The sequence below is a fragment of the Podarcis raffonei genome, chromosome 9 (assembly GCF_027172205.1).
Source record: "Podarcis raffonei isolate rPodRaf1 chromosome 9, rPodRaf1.pri, whole genome shotgun sequence".
Classification (NCBI taxonomy): Eukaryota; Metazoa; Chordata; class Lepidosauria; order Squamata; family Lacertidae; genus Podarcis; species Podarcis raffonei.
The window spans coordinates 24,122,891-24,130,147 of record NC_070610.1 but is presented as its reverse complement, the minus strand read 5'-3'; the positions used below and the strand labels follow the sequence as shown (position 1 = coordinate 24,130,147).

Sequence of the window (7,257 nt, the reverse complement as noted above, 5' to 3'; positions counted from 1 at the left end):
ACCCCTAAATAATTATTTGAGAGACCCTCTCAGGTAAAACCCTCAATACTGAATAACAACCATGGCTCAGAAAGCTGTGTTTGTAGTAAACCACCCTGAGAGGAGCTATTCAGATTGAGAGAGTTTAGAAATTTTAAAATAAAGAAAGAAAAGTAAGTGTTCAGCGGGCTGGGGTGGGGGGAAGAAACCCTGTCACAAACTGGATTGATTTTTGTCAAGGTGTTAAGTGTCTGCCTATTTCTCTTTGCTTCAACAATCTATATGCAGCAAACTTTTAGGAGTATTCGTTGAGTTTGTTTCCATGTTTTTGGCTGCATAGTTATTCAGCAAGGTGATTGTGTTAGCATTCAGGGATTGATGCCAAACACCGCAGTTCACAGCTTACATTTTCAAAACATTCAAAATAGATGATAATTTCCAGGTAAGAGTTCTGTTTGCTAAAATATTTTGATAACTTTGCATAACACTTAGCTGTAAGTGGGAATAGTTAGTGCTAAAAGATTAATTACTTCAATAAATTACCATAAGACCTTGAAATAATTTTTAGATTCATTTCTGGGTTTTTGCTAACTTTTGCACTTGGCTTGTTTTGAAAAGCTACCCCAAATATTTACCCCCAAAGCCTTCCTAGCTCTCTTTCACACCATTTTTCCAGGTCAGTTATGGTCACAATTTTGTTCTGGATTCATCGTTACTCAATATATTTTCCCTCTTGAATCATTTATTTTATGTTGTTGTTTCTCATTGTTGTCTTTTCCACAATATAATATTGTATCATTATTCAGAAGCATCTCGTTTTTAGGATTTAAAGGGGAAATGTTGTGGAAGACAAGAGTCCAGGGAAAGGGACAAATTTGATGGGTGGTAGAGTGACCACTAGGGGACGCAGGTGGTTCTGTGGTCTAAACCACAGAGCCTAGGGCTTACCGATCGGAAGGTCGCTGGTTCGAATCCCCGCGACGGGGTGAGCTCCCGCTGCTCGGTCCCTGCTCCTGCCAACCTAGCAATTCGAAAGCACGTCAAAGTGCAAGTAGATAAATAGGTACCGCTCTGGTGGGAAGGTAAACGGCGTTTCCGTGCGCTGCTCTGGTTCGCCAGAAGTGGCTTAGTCATGCTGGCCACATGACCTGGAAAAACTGTCTGAGGACAAACACCGGCTCCCTCGGCCAGGAAAGTGAGATGAGCGCCGCAACCCCAGAGTCGTCCGCGACTGGACCTAACGGTCAGGGGTCCCTTTACTTTACTTAGAGTGACCACTAGATGCCTTTTTTAAAAAAGGTATTTCTTTATCGGCATTAATGATACTTATCCCAGGGTGGCTTACAGTGCAATTTAAAACAAAACAGTAAGATGTACAACAAACCAATTAGAGTGCCCAGAGGAAAGGCATAAATGAAGAGGCCCAGGCCAGAGAGCACATACGGTTCAGCTCCTGATAACAGCAGATTGAGAGGACTCTGTTGCTATATATTTGATACCATTTTAAAATAGGGCACCTTAGCAAAAAGGCAGTATATAAATGCAATCTATCAATCAAAGAAATCGATAACACAATTAGTACACTACTCAGTGGGCTGCCCATCTAACATTGGTCCGAGTCCGAGTAGACCCACTGAAATTAATGAACGTGACAAACATGACAATGGGTCATGGGAATTAATGGGAAATTAATTGGCAGCCGGGTTGGCGTTATATGCGCAAACCATCTTGTGAGCAACCTGGACGCTGAATTCTGCACCAGCTGATGTTTCCAAACTGCCTTCAGAGGCAGCCAGCCCTACGTATAACCTAGAAGTTACCAGAGCATAGATGACAGAAGTTCCATTGAATTCAATGAAACTTATTTCCAGGTAAGGGTATACAGGATTGCACCCTACAGCAAATCCCTGTGCAGAATTATGTACTGTAAGAAAGTTTACCACAAATCCCTCAAACATTTTAGTTTGTCATAAATGTGTGAGTCTTCAGGCAATCAGCACCTTTAAAAAGTAAAGGGTAAAGGGACCCCTGACTATTAGGTCCAGTTGTGGCCGACTCTGGGGTTGCAGCACTCATCTCGCTTTATTGGCCGAGGGAGCCGGCATACAGCTTCCGGGTCATGTGGCCAGCATGACTAAGCCGCTTCTGGCGAACCAGAGGAGAGCACGGAAACGCCGTTTACCTTTCTGCCAGAGCGCTTCCTATTTATCTACTTGGACTTTGACATGCTTTTGAACTGCTAGGTTGGCAGGAGCAGGGACTGAGCAACGGGAGCTCACCCTGTCACGGGGATTCGAACCGTCAACCTTCTGATTGGCAAGTCCTAGGCTCTGTCGTTTAACCCACAGTGCCACCTGCGTCCCTAATCAGCACCTTTATATTTTACCAAAAGCAAAAGGTGCAGTATCTAGGGAAGAGGTAACCCTCCAGATATTATGAATTACAATTCCCAGTAGCCCCAGCCAAGATGGCCAATTGTCAAGGTTAATAGGAGTTGCAGTCTAACAACAAGCTGAAGGGTGCTACAGTGTTGGCTACCCCTGACCTAAAGTAACATGACTACTCAGAAGCATGGAGTGGGGGCCATGCTTTTAGTTCTACCCTGATGTCACCTCTTTGTATTTCAACAATCATGTCATATGTGTGGATGTCTCTAAAGAAAGCCCAAAGCAAGTCTTTCTCCTTACCGGTAAAGGCTCCATGCGATCAGGACACCTGAGGAGGACTGGTGGGAGTTGCACCACAAAATATTTGGAGGATACCAGGTTTGAGGAAGGCTCGTCTACACAATCTTGTACTACCTGTGAATAGGGCTTTAGCATTGTATCTTTTTCATTAAAAAAACCCCCAATACCTTGCAAAACTGATGTTTTTGTGAACTCTATTAATAAAATGACAGGGTAGTACAGCATCTTTATCCCGTAGGTGACTGAGGTGCCACTGAAGGTCATTGTAATTTATGTCTAATGAGGTCTGCCCGTGATAATCACAACATGAGATACTTGTAGGTCTTGGTTTCTTATCACTTCCTAAATTAGACACCTCTTCATAGAAATACCCTTAATTTAAACTTGGTACAAAATCGTGCTTCATTGGTAGCATCTATCTCGAACTGCTTGTGAGCTGCTTCAGGATGCTTGCTCCAGAACTGGAATTCTTGGGGCTTTGGCATGGGATCTCCATTGGGGACCCCCCTCTCTTTAACCTTGGATCTTTTTCATGCTCCCACTGTCCTCTTTGAGGGCAGTCTTAGTGATAGTGGCAGTGCCTGATGTTGCTATTTTGTTGCCCCTAGAGCTGGCTCTACATAGAGAGAAGTAAAGTCTAGACCAGGCATGGCCAAACTTGGCCCTCCAGCTGTTTTGGGACTACAACTCCCATCATCCCTAGCTAACAGGGCCAGTGGTCAGGGATGATGGGAGTTGTAGTCCCAAAACAGCTGGAGGGCCAAGTTTGGCCATGCCTGGTCTAGGGACAGGAAAATAATTTGGTCTTCTTTTTGCAGTGGCTCATCCCAACCTGGTGTTCCACAACTTGCTTCTGGATCGAACCACAAGTCCCATTCCAGTCATGCACTTCTTTGGGTTTTACTATTCTTTTTCACTGTGCAAAAAGTCTGCACAAAAAGACCTATTTTATGTAAAAGCTGTGTGAAGAAATGCATATGGAAAGTGTATATTTTATTTAAAAACTGTGGGTTTTACATAAAACATTGATCACAAAATTCTTGCAGTGGCACACAACAGGACGGAATGGAATGGAACAGAACAGAGTTATGGCTGAGTGCCAGCAAGATGAAAGGAATCAGTATTAGCTACTAAGCCCATCCCTAGTAAAGACTTCAACAAGTCTAAGTGACTGTGCTCTGTGTGGATCAAGGAGGTGGGCTTCAGACGCAATAAATTCTAGTGCTGTCACTCAACAGAGTTTGTTTACTTGATGTTTACAGCACAGCCTGCCTCCTAAATCATGCTTATGTGCTCAAGGTTGGAGATGCAAGAATGGAAAAACAATGAAGAAAACAGTCAGTCCATTCCAGCTTGTGTGGCTTGTTTACTTTACATAATGTTCTCCATTATGCTGCAAGGTAGTGGGAGAGAAGTGTTTGTTTGTGTGAAGATTTCAAGAGTTGCAATGTGCGCCTGTGTATTGTACATAGATACACCTATAACAAGTTTGTCCAATCCACTTCTAAGGCCATTGAAAAACCTGTCACATCTTAGCCCTCTTCAGGCATTCCAGTGACGGCCATGTAAACACTTGAGACAGTGAGGAAGAGTATGCTAGCTCCATCTCTTTCTTCTCTGTCCCCATCTCCTTCCAACTTGTGGAAAGTGAAGGCTTTCTGTGCTCATGGAAACTTCTTGTTTTAGGACCCTGGAAAACTGACTGGCCAGCTGGTCATTACAGACAAGGGCTGCATCCGGCCTCCCACCACAGAGACTTTGTAAGCCCTCCAGGGCAACAGCAAAACCTGCCACCTTCTGCTCCCCCCACAGGCACAATGGATGGCTACCATACCCTGGCAGGCATCAACATTTACCTGTTACCACAGTCACTCACTCTGAATGTAGGTTTGCTCCATCTGTCTGATGAAGTGGCTCGGCATGCAAGGAGCTGTATGCATGTGGCAATAGAAAGGGCTTAGGCACATACCTACAGGACCTACCCCCAACCTCTGGTGGTGGTGGTGACCAGCTCCCCTTCCACCCTGATGCTGTGCATCAGGCAAGTTCAAAGGTGACAACAAAGAGTCAGGTGAGGCAGTCAATGATGGCTCTGCTAAACTTGGGTCTGTGAGAGGGGATGGAAATCTGCTCCCATATCCTATGTTCTGCCATAGTGAAATGGATGGGGGAAACATTGGTGCATTGTGGGTTATTTATTTGAAAAGTTCCCCTTGAAGTCAGAAAGTATAAAATTTCTTGCACTAAGTCTGCTTCTGTTCTGTTTTGTCATTGACCAATGTGTTGTTTGGATTTGATATCCCGCTTTATCACTACCCTGAGGAGTCTCAAAGCGGTTAACTGTCTCCTTTCCCTTCCTCCCCCACAACAAACACTCTGTGAGGTGAGTGAGGCTGAGAGACTTCAGAGAAGTGTGACTAGCCCAAGGTCACCCAGCAGCTGCATGTGGAGGAGCGGAGACGCAAACCCAGTTCCCCAGATTACGAGTCTATTGCTCTTAACCACTACACCACACTGGCTCCCTTGTCGTGGACAGAAGTGGCATAGTTTGTGTATGATTCTCCACTGTGCTGCTCCAAATTCTATCCTCCTCAGCTTGGTCCCAATTTAGCATTCCTACTTGCCTATCTGTGCCAGCAGAACTGCTCCGCTGTGTTCCAGCAGCATATCTGAGGTCCCCCACCATTGTATCCATCATGGCAGTGACATATCACACCCCTCAACCTGAAGACCTGCGATGTAGGATCGTGCCCCAAAATATTAAAAAATAACATATTTTGTTTCTGTGTGGCTGCTGCTGCTGCCGCCTTCTCACAGAAGCAAACCACTTTTCCAGAGCAATATAAAAATAAACACAACAGCATTTGTTATATAAATGTGCATAACTGCCTGTTCAACACATTTGACACGACTCATAATAATAAAGCATTGAAGCGATACAGCTTGCATTTTCTACCTGGCAGCTTCAGGACATATTCCAGGTTCAGCTGAACCAGAAAGTAGGTGCATTAGCCGTATGTGGAGGATTCCTAAAGATGAAATAAAGTCCTGTCTCACACCTGCCCACCTGCCTATTGTTTAGTCGTTTAGTCGTGTCCAACTCTTCGTGACCCCATAGACCAGAGCACGCCAGGCACTCCTGTCTTCCACTGCCTCCCGCAGTTTGGTCAAACTCATGCTGGTAGCTTCGAGAACACCGTCCAACCATCTCGTCCTCTGTCGTCCCCTTCTCCTTGTGCCCTCCATCTTTCCCAACATCAGGGTCTTTTCCAGGGAGTCTTCTCTTCTCATGAGGTGGCCAAAGTATTGGAGCCTCAGCTTCAGGATCTGTCCTTCCAGTGAGCACTCATGGCTGATTTCCTTAAGAATGGATAGGCTTGATCTTCTTGCAGTCCATGGGACTCTCAAGAGTCTCCTCCAGCACCATAATTCAAAAGCATCAATTCTTCGGCGATCAGCCTTCTTTATGGTCCAGCTCTCACTTCCACAAAGACAACAGGCCCACCTGCTTAGGGATATATTAGTGCCCAAGCACTGAAGGACCATGGCAGGTTCATGCGTACCTCTCATATTCCCTTCTAGCAATCTTCCAGATGTTGATGAGTAACTTGCATGATGCAGACACACAGAAGACTGGGTGGGTATATGGGAGATGCTCACAGCTGTTTCATTCTTGGTGTGGCCATGTTCTGCATGTGTAGGTGGGGTGAAGAGGAATGGAGAAAACAAGGATCAGTTCAGACCCATGGGAATCCATGCAGGGAAGATGAACCCTCCCACCCACATACTACATGGCTGCCATAGTGCATTTGGTATCACTTCCCTAGGAACTCAAAATGCTTTTTATTTGTATTGTATAAAGGGCATGGTGGCATTTATCAGAGTAAACATCATAAGATGATACAATGTTTGCTTATTCTGGGCAGCACAGCAATTTATTCAGATGAATACGTTACCTTTGTCATGAGATTAAAATTAATAGAAACTCAATTACTGACCAGTAGAGGCTCTGCAAGATGAAGTGGCCAATTTGTAAAGTCTAATGCTCCATTAAGGAATAGAGAAAGATATTGGGAGGAAATGCATGCCTTGGTCAGGAGGAGTAATTTCCCTCCTACTGATAAGCATGGCAGTCTTTTTAATGTGATGGATCTGAATGCTGTTGGGAGAAGAATAAATAGAACGAGGTTGTCTAGATGTCTTATTACAGTTTATGTGGGAGATGAAAAACAGTGTCTGGATATGAAATGAAAAGAGAATGTTATACGAGTAAGAATTTCTGCCCAAAGTCTGATGAATCAGTACCTACACCTGCAATTACGGTATGGCACAAAGAGCATTGGTGCAGATGTTTGGGTCGGATGTTAGATGGTTGCTGCCAAACCGCAGGGAAAGAGAGGCAAACTAGAAAACGTGAACACTTTCTGCCCATTTATGTGCTAACGGCTTTGGAAACCTCTACTGCATGGAATGATGGCTCTTGCAGGTGCACATAGTATGTTCCAACCCATTTCATCTGATGGACTGATTTCTCATCTGTGTCACTTTCATATGTCATTCGCTCACCTCGTTCCCATTCCTCTTCTGCTAT

At 44.6% G+C, this 7,257-nt stretch overlaps 1 protein-coding gene across 1 annotated transcript in view; it reads left to right on the top strand.

Annotated features, from left to right (window-relative positions):
- The window catches only part of GABRG1 (gamma-aminobutyric acid type A receptor subunit gamma1), a 66,591-nt gene that overhangs the window by 35,304 nt on the left and 24,030 nt on the right, over window positions 1-7,257 (top strand). The window lies entirely within an intron of this gene.